This window comes from Nyctibius grandis, chromosome 8 (assembly GCF_013368605.1).
Source record: "Nyctibius grandis isolate bNycGra1 chromosome 8, bNycGra1.pri, whole genome shotgun sequence".
NCBI classification, from domain to species: Eukaryota; Metazoa; Chordata; class Aves; order Nyctibiiformes; family Nyctibiidae; genus Nyctibius; species Nyctibius grandis.
This window is the reverse complement of record NC_090665.1, coordinates 24,824,479-24,841,052: the sequence shown is the minus strand read 5'-3', so window position 1 is coordinate 24,841,052 and position 16,574 is coordinate 24,824,479. Positions and strand designations below refer to the sequence as shown.

At 37.4% G+C, this 16,574-nt stretch overlaps 1 protein-coding gene across 1 annotated transcript in view; it reads left to right on the top strand.

The window, feature by feature from the left end:
- The window catches only part of DENND1B (DENN domain containing 1B), a 160,072-nt gene that overhangs the window by 40,802 nt on the left and 102,696 nt on the right, over nucleotides 1-16,574 (top strand). The window lies entirely within an intron of this gene.

Below are 16,574 nucleotides of genomic sequence, written 5' to 3'. Positions count from 1 at the left end.
CTCTGACTCAATGTCTCTGCACTTCTTTTTAGACTGATAGTGAGTCAAACATATTCTTCATTGGTAATATCACCACAATGGATGATCTGGAAATATTTTTGTACAGTAGATCTTGATAAATTGTTGATTTTTTTTTTTTTTTTTTTTTAAATCAATAATACAAGATTCTATAAAGACAGCTATAAGGTGATTCATGATGAAAGGAATAAATATACAAACATAGAAGGCAGGATGTCTGGTTAGGGAATAGCATCAGTCAGAAACATGTGCAGCTTATAAGATAGTGATAAATGGTACATGAGCAAAGTGTGCTGTTACACGTTCTTAGCTAGACATCCAGCAAGTTTTGATAATTTTCCTGGCTGCAGAATGGTAATCTTCATTGTAATTTAAATTCTTTTTTTTTTCTAGTTTATTTTGTTCTTTTTCTTTTCCCTAAGAAAGACTTGATCTTAAAAAAGAAAAAAAAAAAAAGAGAAATTATGTGTGAAGAAAAATGGGAGCTTATTCAGTAAGTCGAAGGTTATTCAAAGAACAGCTGGTGTAGAAAAATGATTAGAAGATGAAGCCCACTAAAGACTAGAGGGGAATCACACAAAGATGCAATAGACATAGCTAATCTACAAACCCCGGAGTCCTCAGGCAGCTCTCTGCCTTTGGGCTCTGAAAAACCTGCACCTTGTGTCTCAGCAGTGTAGGGAATGTAGCGTTTCAGGTAAATCGCTCGTGTTCCTAGAAAACAGTATGTTTTAATCCTCATCCTCGCAAGGGAAATTTTCCTGTTACAACCACTGGATTTGAACAGGTTGTGTAGCAGCTTCTATAGCAAACCCCTGAGGCCAGTAGCCAAGCGAAATCAGCAGAAGCCTTCTGTGCGCATGTGTGTGCGCATGTTGAACTCGGTAGGTTTGGATTGGAGACCTGAATATCTACCAGATTTAATTTTTTTAAAAAATGAGATCTCACTAAAACTATCAAGGCTAATTTCAATGAAAGTTTGTGGGGAGAATATTAAAAAAAAGAAAAAAGAAAAAGAATATTCTCAATCCTATTTTCTAGTCACTTCTATTTTAAATGTAAAATGTGTGAGTCAGTTTTTGGATGTATCCCAAAGAATCATCTTTCCTAAAATCTAAGGGCTGTCTGTTTGCACAGTGATGTGATAACAGTGGGCAAAATATTTTCCTCTCTTCCTGAATTTTTCTACAGTTTATCGTGTCACCTTTTTGTTGCTTTCATAATGCAAAGAACATTTGTCTAAGCCATTTTGATATATTCCTCCTCTTTCTCACATTCGTCCTCTCAGTGTGCCTGAACCTTCCAATGCTTACTCATCCCTAATCCTCTCTGTTATTCTTGTGGCCTGCCATTTTCTTTTATGCTGGGCAGGAGTCTACTTTTGGTCTCTTTTTTTTTTTTCTTAAATGTCGACTTTCCAAAATCTTGTTTTGCAAAACATCCCATCTGTTTTGGATGGGATGTAGAAAAACTACAGGTGATCAGGAAAAAGGAAAGATTAGTGATTTGTCATAATCACTTACCCACATGCAGTCCATTAAGGAAAGGAAATATTAAGGCGTAGTTTTGGTACCACAAAAGAATTTGCAAGATTCATTGTTGGTTTCCTTATCTGCCAAGACTGCAGGGAAACCACTTATTTTCTATCTGGTAATTCTTCAGATGCCAGAATAAGAAGGAAAAGGGAAAAACACAGAATGGGGAAGAGAAAAAAAGTAATGCTTCAAGGCAGGAAATGAAAAATACTTCTCTTTGCCAGGAGTATTTCAGAAAGTTGTTTTTGGGGTTTTTTGGTTTGGGTTTGTTTTTTTTTTTTTTTTTTTTTTTTTTGTTGTTGTTTTTTTTTTTTTTTGGTAGTGGGAGTAATTGACTTTTTAGCAACTCTCAAAACTATCAATTAAACAATGAACTCATGCTGAATAGAATTCTAAGTATAAAGAGCCACACTACCGTTTCAAAGAAAATCTTTACTAAAAAGTGCCCCAAAAGCAGAAAGAACTAATTGTAACTAAAGAGTTACAATTTACTGTTGTGCTGGTATTACTGCTGTAAACATGTGTTTGACAATGTTGAAAAAGTTCTGAATAATCTCAGTGCTGTAGAAAAAACGTGAAGTGAAGATTCCCAGTTTGAGCATATATAGCTCTTCTATGGTTATCCTCACAAGCTCACATTTGGATGAGGAATGGTTGTAGTCATTTAATGGATGTTTTTTTTTTTGTTTAATTTAAAATATATTTCAAATGTGTATGACTAACAGACTCTGTCTTGTAGTCTGTTCAAAACTCCCCTTGTGCTCAATGGAATTTTTATGATAAAAGATGCGTATGTTTTTAATCTTGAAAATCCTATTTTGTTTATCTAGACTGGTTGGACTAGAGTTTAACTTCAGCCTTGCAAGCTCATTTTCAAATGGAAATCTATACAGAGAAAATAATGCTATGATATCTGGGAAAAAAAATCCAGTAGTTTTTAAAAATAAAGTATTTTTTAAGTGCTTTAGAGAAGCAACCCAAATAAAAACACCACCTTGGCTTCTGAAATGAAATACTTCATAACTGTTGAAAAAGAAAATGTGTATCTCTGCAGAAATTAATGTCACCCAGCAGAACAGATCTGACGCTGTCTCCTCATGGCAGTGGAGTCAGTGGCAAAGCCCCGTTGATGTCATGTGTGTCCAGATGCCTCCAGTATACCTCTGTTCGTAGCTGTTCTGGAAATAAAAACGCTCAAGCTCCCAGTAACTTCGTTGGATTGAAACATGCCTGGGACAAGGAGTAGTGTTGGCACGAGGAAGGAGGAGGGCACAGAGCCGATGGCACCAGCAGGCGTTAGTGGCTCTGCCAGAGGCAGGGCTGCTTTCTGTGTTGTCTTAACCTGTGAAGCATGTGAAGTCTAACATTTCTTACAAAGTTAGTAATTACAGCTATTTTGGATATTACTGTTAGCTGTGCAAGAATTCAGTTGCTTTTTAACCTGCTTATTGGCCCAAAGTGATTTCCATCCGCAATAAGACCCAGAGTATATGGTGTACAGAAAAACTGATCCATTGAATAGTTCTTATCCTTCTCCCTTCTAATCACATCATAATTTATTTCTTTAGTCTGCAGCTTCTCAGCTGGTGAGAAACATCTCGCCAGAAAGATGATACAAATGGCTAATATGGCAGGAGATGGTCTTACCAGAAGCCCCTTTAGTAATATGAAATATGATAAGGGGTTGTTGACTGAAGATGTGTGTTAAGAAAGAATTGAGACTCTGCATTAGGCTGTTAGTTGTGTTGCAGTTTTCATCCTATCTGCTCGCTCTCTCTCTCTCTCTCTCTCTCTCTCTCTCTCTCTGCTTTCTAAGGCAAGCAGACTAAATCTGCTTTTTCATGTCAGGCTTTTCCCAAACCCTGAAGATGAGTAACCAGTAAGGGATATGTAACACCCTTTGTGTTATTATCTCATATTTTATATCATAACATCTAGTTTTTATTTTTAATGAATCACATTATGCAAAAGTCACCACTGAATTGTGAACAATAAACCCTACTCCTTATCCTGTAGTGAGCCACTACTAAAGCCTGATATTATATGTGTAAATCTATCAGATTCACGTGAAAATATTTGTGTATAACAAAATATACAGATACACATGCGTGTGTGTAAACGTGAGTTGTTTAAGGGATAGTGTAAACATCAGTTGTTCAAGGAATAAATCCGATGAAGTACTAATATGTTAGCCTTCCCTCAGCAAAGCACTAATTGCACACTTTACTTTCAAGGTATGCATTAACTGTTGAAAGTTAAGCCTGGCTTAAATGAATGTCTGATTGGAGTCAAAGTGCTCGGTTTCTTGCAGGATGGAATATTAATTGCATGGATTGTAGCAGCAATTATATAAGTGAGGGCAATATGAAAGAGATTATATTATTTTTTTAAAGATTTAAATAATAATTTAATAATTAAGTTTTATTAAAAAAAAAACCAACTCAAGAAGCAAGCTAAAGTCTGTCGGCTCAGTCAAAATAATGTGTGGAAGCCAGTTGTGACGATTTTGTGTTCCTCTGTGCTCTTCTAAGAGCGGAACCCAGCAGGAACCCAGGAGGTACGAGACTGTTTACACTCTCTTCAAGGCTGCAGGCTTGCTGTTAGGGGATACAACTCACTGGCTTTCTGCATTTGATGGCTTTGTTCTTTTATTCTGATGAGGTATTAAATACATGTTTCAAATGTTTATGCTAACTAGATAGGTGCTTGCTTTGGTGTTTTTATCAGTAAATCTTAAAAAGGGTTTTGGGATTTTGTTGCTTGTGTATTAATAAGTTTAATTAGTATTTGGGTACATTGGTATGAGAAAGGAGGAATCAATCTAATGAGATTGCTAATTTTCAGAAGTATTTTTGTGTAAATGTTACATATTATTGTTTAGTTTAAGGATATTTTGAAACTTGAATCCCTGTGTGACTTTGAGGAAAACAACTAGCCCAGCTGAGACGATGGCAACTTTGTGCATTACAAGTCAGCTTTATCAGGTTAAGATAGTTTCCTGTGATTTCCTGACACTTTGAGTTTAAAATACATATTGTTTTTATTGAAGAATACTGTGTGTGTAAGGCAGCAATGCTTTCTGTCCTTGGAAACCACAGCTGATAGATGATCGGCAGAAAAGCATTGAGAGGTGTGTTTATAGTTGCTAACTTCACTGTGTGAACAGAAAAGATCTGTCCAGTCCTGATAAATGTTCTGTCAAATAACTGCCCACCTAGACATGCTGGGAACACCCAGGACCACTGACACCCTTACACCATTTGAGATATAAATATTCCAAGAAGCATTCTCAATTTTTTTTTTTTAAATTCATCCCAACAGAGACAGAATAAATCTTTATTTTGAGACTTTTATTTTTAAAATCATAAAAGCCCAATACTGAAAACAGGTGGAAGCATCAAGTATGCCTGTTTTCAGGATTGTGGCAGTTTTGTTTTTTAGAGCTTTTAAATTAAAAATGTTGAACTTGATCAGCATATGGTACCGGCTAGCCTCATCTCTACCAGCTCTTTTGTTATCTTGTTATTGTTACAGGTCTTAATGACAGTTGTAAGCCATAGTTCTGGATGCAGGGGTTAGTCCACCCTGGGGAGGAGAGGGAGAAACAGCAGTGTGGATTATGGAAATATGAATTGATCTAAAAAGCAGCTCTCTTGTAACAGAATGGGGCTCAAAGAAAGACTGGGGAGAAGCTGGTGAAAAGACGATGGAATATGATGTGAAAATGATCATTTGAATGCTTTCCTTTTCATTCCCAGCTGCTGTGTTCTGGTGAAAAGGCCTGCATTTGTATATCTTAGGGCTGGGTGAAAAAGGGCCAGATGAATAGAGTTACTTGTTAGATATGTTTTCATTTTGAGTCAAATAAATTATGTGCATTTTAATAGACTGTATGCATATGTTAGCCATTTTTTTTATCATGCTGCTGTGATATTGGGGGACTACATTTTGTAGAAATGTTCTTTTCTCTGTTTGCTCAAACCAGTACAGTATTAATATTTGAGTGTCCTTCAGATATTCTGTATCAGCCTATCAAAAATAACTGTTAGTGATTTGGCTTATTCCTACAGCCTTCAGCGAAGTGCCAAACCAAAGAATAAAAAATTAACTGATGGCTGAAACAGTGATGACAATCATTTGGAACGTCTTCCAGAAAGACTGCCAAATTGTCATGTGTGATGTCATTGTTGATTGACCTCAACTGCCCTCAGAATATTCCAGTCTAATGTTACCTAATTCCTTATTCTGTGCTACCTTATACTTTCTCATCTACTTGCTTAGCACCCTCCATCCACTTTAGTCTTCGATACGTTGCCTCTGTTTTACTTTCAGCATTGCTCTTGTGTCTCAAACTTACTGCTGTTCTTTGAGGAATATCCTAACTAACTCAGCCTCTTTTTGTGTTTGGTACTGGATGTAATATTCCTGAACCCTGTGTTTGGTTCTTGGCTCTTGCTCTGCCTTTCTTGATGATAGTTTTCTGCAGAACTGAGAAACCATTTGAGGCACATTTGTTCACTTACTGCTACACGTATTTGAAGTTACACTTAAATAATTTGTTTATATTTTGTTAAATACAATATCTTTCTTTTACATATTACTTATGTTAGGAAATGGTCTGGGATGAAATGTTATAATCCAAGTATGATGAAATCAAGGAACCAGGGCACTCTGGTGCCAAAGAACGAGACTTGATGGGACTGGTGCAGCAGAGGACTTTGCCAGCAGCAAGAGCAAGGCAAGGGTGGTTAGTGGGCTGCAGCTGGTGGGGTCCAGACTACATCTTTTGGGATCTTGGACGAGGAATAAGTGAAGATGAAGCAGCTCCAGGCAGGTGATTGGGGAGGGAAATTCATCAATTCATTAGAATATAATTATTTCTGTTATTCATTACTTCTGTATAAGTTTTCAAGGCATTGTGAACTACTTGGCTGGCAGAGACTCTATATGCTGCTTATCACAGCAGAGGTGTGGAGTTGCTGGTTTTTGTGTGAGTCAGTTTCTGTCTGCAATCATTAATAAAAGTACAATCAGTAACAAAAGATCCACATATGAGAAATAACCTGTCTCTGAGGTTACAGTGCGTGCTTATCTCTGTCCTTTGTACTTCACTAGGTACTAATAGCCACTACTAGAGAAAACATACTGGGCCAGTGCAGACTCAGTGCATCAGTTCTTGAATTTTAGACTAAAGTTGGGAAGAGGAAAGACCTCTTTCAACTTACAGAGAAATCCTGCTTTAGGAACAGGATTTTTATTAATTTGCAGCAAGTGCAGTGAATACCTGGCTTAGATTCATGAGTGTCTTTCCTGAGCATGGGCAGTTTCATTCTTCTGGATCAAAGTGAAGCAGCTGAAAATCTTCCTGGCTGTAGCTGCTTGTGCTGCCTCGCTTGCTGGTGGAAGCTCCCTCCCTGTCCTCTTAGCTGTTCAAAGTTGGCTTATGCTATATCAGAGGTCTAAGCTAAGCTGATTGACTCTGTGCTGGAGTGGCTGACGGATGCTCACATGCAGAAACACCAACCTGAAATTGTTGCAGAGTAATCTCTAGCAACGATGCCGTAGCAGGGAGCCAGAAAGTCTGGACAGGCTCAGCCATAATCAAAGTGAGTGTACGTTTCGTATCTCCTTGGGAGAAAATACATCTAATTGTATGTCCATTGGGTTTAATTTTTTTGATAGTCATCTGTCTGCATCTGGTAACACAAGGGATATGTTAGTGCTTTAAAATTACACTTGTTTGCTTCTTCCCTGTCCCTCTCTGGTCTTGCAGTTGTTTCGTCTCTCTTCCGTTTTTCAACACTGTTGATAATATCTGAGTTTAGTACTGAAAAACTATTACTACAAGTGATTCTTGTTGAGCTATGTTATGGTAAGGCTTAGAATTTGACCTGTGCTGCCTGTAAAACAAGAAATAACTGTTTCCTTTGTAATAATATCACAAATAATTTTAATTATGAAACGATAATCCTAGCAAGTTCCTTAGAAGCTGATTTCCTTTCTTGGTTCCTTTTCTTTTGGCTATAGATTCTTCTTGCTCAAGACACTAAGCCCAGACGTGTAATCGGTTTCACTACCCTTTACAATGTAATGCGGTTCCCTGACTTCCGCTGCTGCTGACACAGCTGTGCGAGCTGGCGCGCTCCCCCATAGCACTGCACATTTAGGGGTGGATGAGCCCAGCCCAGGGTTTAGCTTTTGGACTGTCTCACCTTATTTATCTGTATAAGTCACTCTCTACTACAGATATTTTCTCTTGACATGGCACCCAACTTGTTCATTAACTTAGGTGATGCTTCATTTATTAACTATTTTTTAAGTTAGAGCTGCCAGCAACATCAGGATTTCATCATGGCATATGCTGTATGGTTGTTTTATGAAAAAAACAGTGGGAAGTGCTGATTCTGGAAGAGCATCACCTGGCATTATGAGGTGGAGTTTTTTACCTGTCAGCCTGCAAAAACATGTTTTCTGGAAAAATCCAGACTTTTTACTGATGACGCTAAGAGGAGCCTTGAAAGAACCTCAGTAGTTGTCAAGAATGTTTGCTGGTTGTACACCCAAAAGTCTGGGAACCTCTGATCACCTGTGTTGAAAAAACAATGTGATCCTGTGTGCAGAGAGAAACCATAAAGTAAATCCATTTAGCTGGTTTTTCCCTTCTGCCTCAAAAGTGATCTTTTTTTCTTGCATCTGACCTTTCATTCTGGTTTCCTGGTTGCTGCATGTTGTGGGTCTTCTGTGTTGGCTACTTCCATCAAAACTGCAGTTGCTTTTTTTTTGTTTGTTTCTTTTATAATTAGTACCATTTGTAGTTTGAAGTCTCCAGTGAAATGCTACAATTTATGGAGGAAAAAAAAATATTTGGAATATATTTCAAACAAAATATGCTTGGAGTTGAAATGAATCTGAAATGTATCAAGTGTCATCAAGAGTAGAGTTTGTCATGCTTTAAATTTTTTATGATTTTTTCCAATATATTTTATTATTATGGAAATGCAGCTATTTATTATTTGTAGTATACTTTTATAGTTAATTTTCCTTCTAAAACTTAATTTCCTTGATAATCGCGAAAAAAAATCTTACAAATAGGAGCCTTTTGATCTGAGCGTCAACAACGCTCTACTCGTGATATTCCTTGATACTGTTTTGCAGATATTTCTGAGACTGCAAACTTCACTTTAAAGCAATATATTGAATAGGTAGAGCTGGGTATATTGCAAATAGGCTCATTTCTGCCCTGAGCTATCAGAGTGTTCCAAGGTGGAATGAAAAAACTAAGAGGTAAAACAAATAAGAACCAATTTTAACATGTGCTTTATTTTATGGTAGTTATTTTTTCACCACTGCAGAAACAGCATCTGAAACAGGATGCACAGGAGATTCTCAGTGCTGTTGCCAAAGATGCATCTTAACTGTTGTAAGCAGTGGGAAATCTTTAAGCCATCTTGAGTGAAACAAATATTGCTGCCCTCTTAGCTATGCAGGATGACATGTGGATTTTAACCTGGCCTTGAAAGACTTACGTATTTGGATTTTGAAAGTGATGCCTACCTTACCTCTAGTTTAAGACGGTTTCTCTGTTGAGTTTCCAGGTAAAGTTAGAAATGCTGTCATTGAAAGTGTATATTAATAAAAAGTCACTTTTCCCCTACTGCATGATGGTAGAAAATTGTGTGTTATACTCTGGTGTCTTTTTTCCATAAAAATGTAATGAACTTTCTTAAAGATAATAAATTCTCTACTACCTTAAAAGTTAAATATTGCCCACATAGTAATCTCGAGAGTGGAGACGGAAGAGCATTTTTCCTGTTTTTCCCAGCTCTCTGATATTGCCTAGGGAATAATGGTCTCTCTGACATGAGTCAGGGAAGTAAGGGGAAACTATTTATTGGTGCATGGGATACAAATATTATATGCTTGCTAGAGGTGTATGACAAAGTATTATTTCTCTTGTTTTGTTTGCCTTGCCAGTGGTAGGGGTAGATGGTGACATTTCAATCTACGCTTATTCTAATTGGAACTTTCTTTGGGAGGAAGAGAATTGTCAATTTTTATGTTTTTATTATGAGTTCCAGGAAAGTTGAGCATTTTTTTAGGCAGGTAAATTAACCTGTGCTGAACTTGATATTGTTTTAACTATTCTGCTGTTAGTAACTGAGTTTGTTATTTTAAAGTGAACTTTGGGTCCCTGTATGCTACGCTGGACACAACTGTGGCTGAAATATGCTTTATTTCTAACTGGTTACATGATGAGATTCAGGAACAATTAGACAAATAGAGACTCCAACATTTTATAACTTAGCAAGCATCTCTGAATTTTTAAAATTCTGCTGTGGTGATTTAGGAAGCCTTATGCTTCAGTCTTGCAGGATAGTGAGATTAACAATGACTTTTAAAGTACTCAGGGTTAATTAATACATTTGTTCTTTTCTCCTTGCAAGGTGCCTTTGAAAGATGCTCTAAAAGTAGTAAAGTCTTATGCGTACTGCCTGGGATGCCAGCCTTAGTCTGCTGCAGGACAAGAGCGTCCTGTAGTGTGCCTACAGTTGAAGCGTACCACACCCTGGTTGTGTGACTGTTCCAGTCATTAATTTTCTTTCATTTATTTTTGTCTGTATTTAACATACTGTTAGTTCTAAGTGATGTTGCAACAATCATCTGTAAGTTCAGCAGCAGATAGAGCTGACCTTCAGGTCTCCACTACCACCTCTGATAGCTACTTGTTTATGGGATTTTGCTTCTCTAAGATGTCAAGATCTTCTTGTTGCCTTGTTGTCTAGAGTCTTTCTGTCCTGCTACCATGTCTGTCTTCATGATTTAACTGTGCCTTTATTGCTCTGTAGAGCACAGAGCAGCTAGACTAAGCTACCAGAAATCTTCAGCTGCCTGTCTGGCAGGAGCAGGTAGGTAAACCAACCTTTTCTTCCTTCCTTCCTTCCTTGAGGCACATAACTGAGAGGTGGCCAAGTGGAGAAGAAATAGGGAGCAGGAACAAGAGAAATTAACTCTGATTGGAATTCTGTAAGTGGTCTCGTCCTCATTTGCATGTATTCACCTCCTCATTTGCAGGTATTCAGCTCCTCATTCATTTTAGACAACAAATATTTCTCTGAATAAGCTTTAGAAAGACGAAAACATGACACTTTTTAGAGAGTAAGCCTCCTCTAAAAGGCTTGGTGTTTAAGTGTTATGAGCAACCTGATTCTTTTGAATGTCAGTCATAGGCTGTAGGGCCTCTCCAGTTGTCGTTTACATGTGAGCCATCTAAATGAGGATCAAAAATTGTTCTCGGTGGTGGAGTAGAATTTGTGTTCTGTGGGTCAAAACAATCTACGACTGTAGGAATGTACACATAGCTCAACTTAGTGGAGTTTTAATCTTTCTTGAATCCATTAGTGACAACTTCTGCTACATGGTCCAGAATCACCTTCCCCTTTATATGTTTGTCAGGGATGTGTGAACTCTTATGTGTCAGCTGTATCGGGGTAGAGTTAGGTATCAGAAAACACAGCACTATCCACAACTTACTCTGAAAATGATGAGATGAAAAGAGCAGGTCTATTTTGAGGGAGCTACGATTGCACAAATTTTCTTTTCTATCTTCTGGGTATAGAAGTATTGCAACAGGTAGAGCTTAGAGGGCACATCTACAGGTTTGTGTTTTGCCACCCACACAGCACTGAAACTCCTGTGTCACGCAGTTTTCATCCTGTGGTGTTACGCTGCAAATGAAATGGTGCTGTGTGCACGTGACTGTTGTGGGACTACCCTATAAATATGACTAGCAAGCCAATAAGTAATTGCTATTAAATATTAATATTTCTCTGAAACAATTTCAGAGAATTATTCATAATTTGCCTTTAGACCTAGAGGAAAATCTGTAATATCCAAAGGCGAAAACAGAGGAAGTTAACTACTGATTATGTTTCTTTCCAGTGTACAAAGTGTGAGTTATTGCAAAGTCTGGAAAACTTTTTGTTTCAAACGACTCATGAAGGTTGGAGAAAGGTGTTGCTTGTGTTGCAGAGAGTTTGTTAGAATTGCATAGCTATACACTTCTGATTTCCAGTCTCTTCTTCACAAGTAGCCTTGAACTTCTGAAAATTCTAAATTATTTGTACACTTTATTTAACAAATACGGAAACGATAGCTAAAGTATTTAAAACTGGAGATTTCTGGCTTAAAAAAGGTTAAAAAAAGTAAAAAAAAAAAGGCAATGTAATTTAGTGATTCATTCTTGCAACAATGAGGTTCTGTAACCTTAAGGTACATTTTTATTTATTTCTTAAAAGAGCTTTGCATCTCCACCCTAAACCATTTGCGTTTAATTTCTATATTCTTCTTTGCTTTAAGTGTTCAGAAAGCAGCTGATAATTTTTTTTTTTTTACCTTACAGAACTACTAGGTAGTCACTGAATGATGCACTTTGTCGAGAGGCACATAGAGGTTAAAAATAGTTGTGGAGGCCTGATAATGATTTCCATACTTTAGACCTTTGGATTTCCGTGAGTGTAATCTAAGGTTACATTTTTTTATTATTCAAACCTTTTGGGCCTTTCTTTATTGTAGCTACAATTTTCTGATGAGATTTTTAGCAGAGGTAAGAGCTAAGTCTTAGAAATATAACTACTGCTGAAGGTTTCACATGAGTCCCTGATGTGGGTGTGCGCAGCTTCAGAGGAAGGAAAAGGAAAAGTCAGTGGCAAGGACAGAGCTTGCCTTTTCATCAGCTGTTTTATGGGGCAGCATTAGAATTTCACCTTTGTTGAGCCATAATGATGAAGGGCTCAATGCTGTAAGATGCTGAGCAGCCGGGCTTTGATTTAAGAATGAACCTAAATCTGTGCTTAACTTGAAGCATTTAAATATTCCCACTGAAGTCACTGGTTTGAGTCAGAAATACCTGTCATGACAGTCTTAAATCTCAAGTAGTTCTCTTGTTTGTGTGTTTGGACTGGCACAGGGTGACTGAAGACTGTGGTAAGAAATGGTGAAATAGAGTCCCCTTCGAGGAAAGATCAGAGAGCAAGTTGGGTGTGAGAGCAACTTAAGAGTGAAGAAGAGAGGACATTGGAGTTGGAGATTAGAGTAGGGAAAACTGATAAGAACCAAAAGAGAGACCTGCAGTCAAGTATTTCAAGAGAAGACATGTAAAGAGGGATTAGTAGGGAGAGGAAGTTCTAGCAGGAAGAAAATAAGAGTTTTGAAGGACAATCAGATGAAATACTAAAATAGAATAGCAAGTAGCCTTTGTCAACAAGGGGAAAAAAAAAAAGGAGACTTTATTAAAGTAGATATGACAAAGATAAAAGACTGACAAAAAAAGAGAATTTCCCCTTTTAGTGAAAAGGGGCGGGGGAAAAGGACTTCACAAAAATAAGGTAGAGAAATAAGAGAAAGACAAAAGCTAGAAAAATATTGTTACTGAGAAAGAAAACAGCTGAAGAGGTAAGGATAATGGGAGGAGAAAGTGCAAAAGCGTTTTGTAATTAAGTGGATGACCTTTTATTTGTGCTCCTAGAGTTGATATTTCTTTGGCTGATTTCTGCCTCAAAACAGAATGAAGAGGTAAGGATAGCTAGCTAGCTAGCTAGCTATTTGAGCACTAGTTTATATGAATGATTTTGGTAACCTGGTCTGGATTATGTAATTAAATACTTCAAACTTAGTCACTAACTATTTTATTTAGACTGTTTCTTCCCTGGGTATCCTGATGTGTCTCTGGAATGGACATGGTGTGACTGTGTCTCAGTGTAAGGCTGTTCCCTTTCTTGTCCAGAGGTGCTCTTTTCATATGTAGAATGGACCTGGGGGAGAACCCATCTGCTTGCTTGAGGAACAGTCTTGTGCTGCAGATAAACACAGAAATAGTTGGAAGGTAACAGGAATCTCTTAAAAAACAGTGTCTAAGCTGCTATTTATGAAGTGGTTCAGCATTTTGGATACCTTGAAGTATTTCTCTCAGGGAAGATTTTCAATCCTTCACAGGGATGCACTTGGGAAAAATCAGGTTCTTTTCCCTCCCCACTTAAATGGAAACTGCAGAATTTGTTATAATAAGAAAAAAAATGCTGGGGTGAATAGTTCACACATCCTTCTAACCTCAAAAATGAATCAGATTAAGCTTCAATACTTAATTGTTTCAGGAGTATAATATTAAGTGATGAACTTAATTTCTGTAAATTCATCAAGTCACCAGCCCTTATCTACATAGAAAAAGATAACTGGTTTAAATGCGTAAGTTAAAGTGAAAAAACCCACTCATACCTGTGCAGAGGTATATTAATAAGCTGATTCTGTAATATATATCAAATCTGGTGCAATTTTCCCGCAGAAGCAGATCCTGTATCTTCTTCTATTCCAGCTGTAGTGAGATCCCATTGTGTCTTGTCCAAGTGGAAAAAGCAACGAGTATCCTCCCAAATCACTGTGCTCTACAATGTATACTGAACAGCCATGGAGGTTTCATATGCTTGTATCAATTGACTGTGATATTATAAAAAAAAATTCCTGTCTTTTCTAGTTAATAAGGAATATGGGGTATATCTTGAATCTAACCAGAATGGCTAACTAGTAATTTCACTTAAGGGCAAGATTGTGAGTTATCAGGAGCTTTTCTCCAGAAAACTAGTGTGTATGAGTTCAGAAGCGTCTTCTACCACCTTTTACATTGCTTTATAAAATGATGATTCGTAGAATTAGCTGTATGGGTGTCCAAATAAGCAAGGAACGCTAAATAATTCTTGGATTTTAGGCTTCTGTAATATCATCTCAATGTAGAGCCTGTGAGCATGACCAGGCCAGGCTGGAGTTGTGTAGTGCAATAGATGAAAATGAATTAATAAAACCACCGGACCATGAGCCTGTGAGAGTGCAAGTCTCTGCTGCTGTGCATAAAGGAAATATTTTTTTAAATAGCATTTCCATTTTTCTTTGAGCTTTTTGCAAGAGAAGCAGCATGCTGTAGTTCACATGATATTAATTTTATGATTTTCTTCTTTTTCTTGGAGTTTGTATAGGGAATGAGATAGTTATCCTTTAACTTAGCAATTAAACTCAATTGCATATGCAACTGTAGATGTTTATTTGGTGTTTTAAAGGAAATAGATAATCTTTTACTTGTTTTTTTTTACATCATTATCCTTTTCCCCCTGTATACAATTTCTTTCCTTTATGACACAGTGACCATTTCTGAAAGCACTAATACTGTGAGAAGTAGAGGAGGGAAATAATCATGGGACATGTGAATAAAGAGTGTTTTGCATTCTGAAGACTTGTACAACCTTTTGTCTTCAGAAATAAACATGTATTTTATGGAGCTATGAAAATAAAAGACAATAAATACTTATTCTTTTTCTGAGAAAAGAGGAAGTCCTGGCTGAGTTATGGATCCTTGAAAATGATGACCCATTAGGAGACAGAGCTCAAATTTTATTCAATAGAGAGGTTACTGAAAGTATCAGCTGTAATTGTACATGAATAGTGACTGTGTATGTGAATGTGTGTATAATGTCATTTGCATTTTAAATTTGTCTAGTAGCATCTTGGGGGCCTCTTGTTTTCTTCCATTTTAAAAACCCGAATAGCACCTGTAATTAAGGGAGAAAACTGAGCCCTGGAAGCTAGGTAGGACTTCCATCTATTGATCTGTGTAAACCCGGCTTACGCTGTCAGGGGAGCAGCAGTCAACTGCTGAGCTGCTTTGTCACTGACATAAGCTGAGAGAGGATTTTTTTTTTTTTTTTGTCTATACTGTTTATACACTAGTCTATAGACCTGCTGGCTGGTTGAATTTTAAAGAGTGCGGAGGTTTAAAGACTTGTCCCCTGAGGGATGCTCCTGCCAGTTGGGAAGCGAGCTGCGGCTGCTCTGCAGAAGTTGTGTGCCCGTGTGCTGGCTGGGGGGCACGGAGCAGCGCGGGGTAACGCTGTCCTGCAGCTCAGCCTGGAAAGCGCTGTGAAACAGACCTGTAATTTTGAGGTTGTTTAGTCAAAATATTGAGCTAATACCTTTGTTTTTTTTGTTTTTGTTTTCTTTTTCTTGCGTGATAATTTATTCTGAGAGAATACAATGGGGAACATAAATGAATACATTTCCATACCCAATTCTGAATCAGTGCTAAACTCACCAGCAGCAATTAAAATCCTTGGTAGTAAGGAGTAAATGACTTCCTATAGTGTGAGAATAGGTGCAGATTTGCAAAGAGAATTTAAATAGAGTATAAAACACTATTTCTTTGGAATGGGAAAAACAAGCTTTATGAGCCTGAAGTCAGAAACTATTTGGAAATGTTTAGGAAATTTTGGAGTTAAGTTTTCATTAGCCTGTTCTGCTTGCTTTCTTTTGTTAGAGTTTATTATTACTACAACCAGCATCATGTATGTTCATTTCCTGCCTACAGAAATTAAAATGTTTACCTGTTCTGTTTGTATTTTGCTCCTCAAGCTTCCACAGTGGCCACTCACAGCAGTCAGGGTGGTGCTTGAGCCATTTCTTTTGGAGAATATTATATATCCTGCTGTTGTTCAGAATTAAGTTAATAACCTTTCTCAAAACACTATGTGGCTTTCATATCCTCCCTTATCTGTGCGGACAAAGTAAAAGTTCCGAAGATTTCTTGAACTCTCTTGCATGACTTAGAAATTCTAGAAAAATTGACTTTTCCATTTTGTACTGTATGATGACTTATTGGGGTACTTCATATACCTTTAAAATGTTGCAACTAACATATGCATGTTGTATTCAGAGGCATCTTCTTCCTGAACTATTTGTCCCTTGCTGATTAACTTGCATGGGTTCTTCATGTTTTACGCTATCCACTGAGCCAGGGAAATGTTTGAAGTAAATAGTCATTGTGGTGTGTAGGAATTCAAATACATAATTTCCCCTAATGGGAGCTGACTGTTCAACATGCAGTACACAGAGGGTTCAGGCTGGAGAGTGGTAGCATCTTAGATCAAGTTCTTAAACCCCCATGTGCAGCTCTGGAAATTTGCAATCTATGCATTTTTCTGAAAC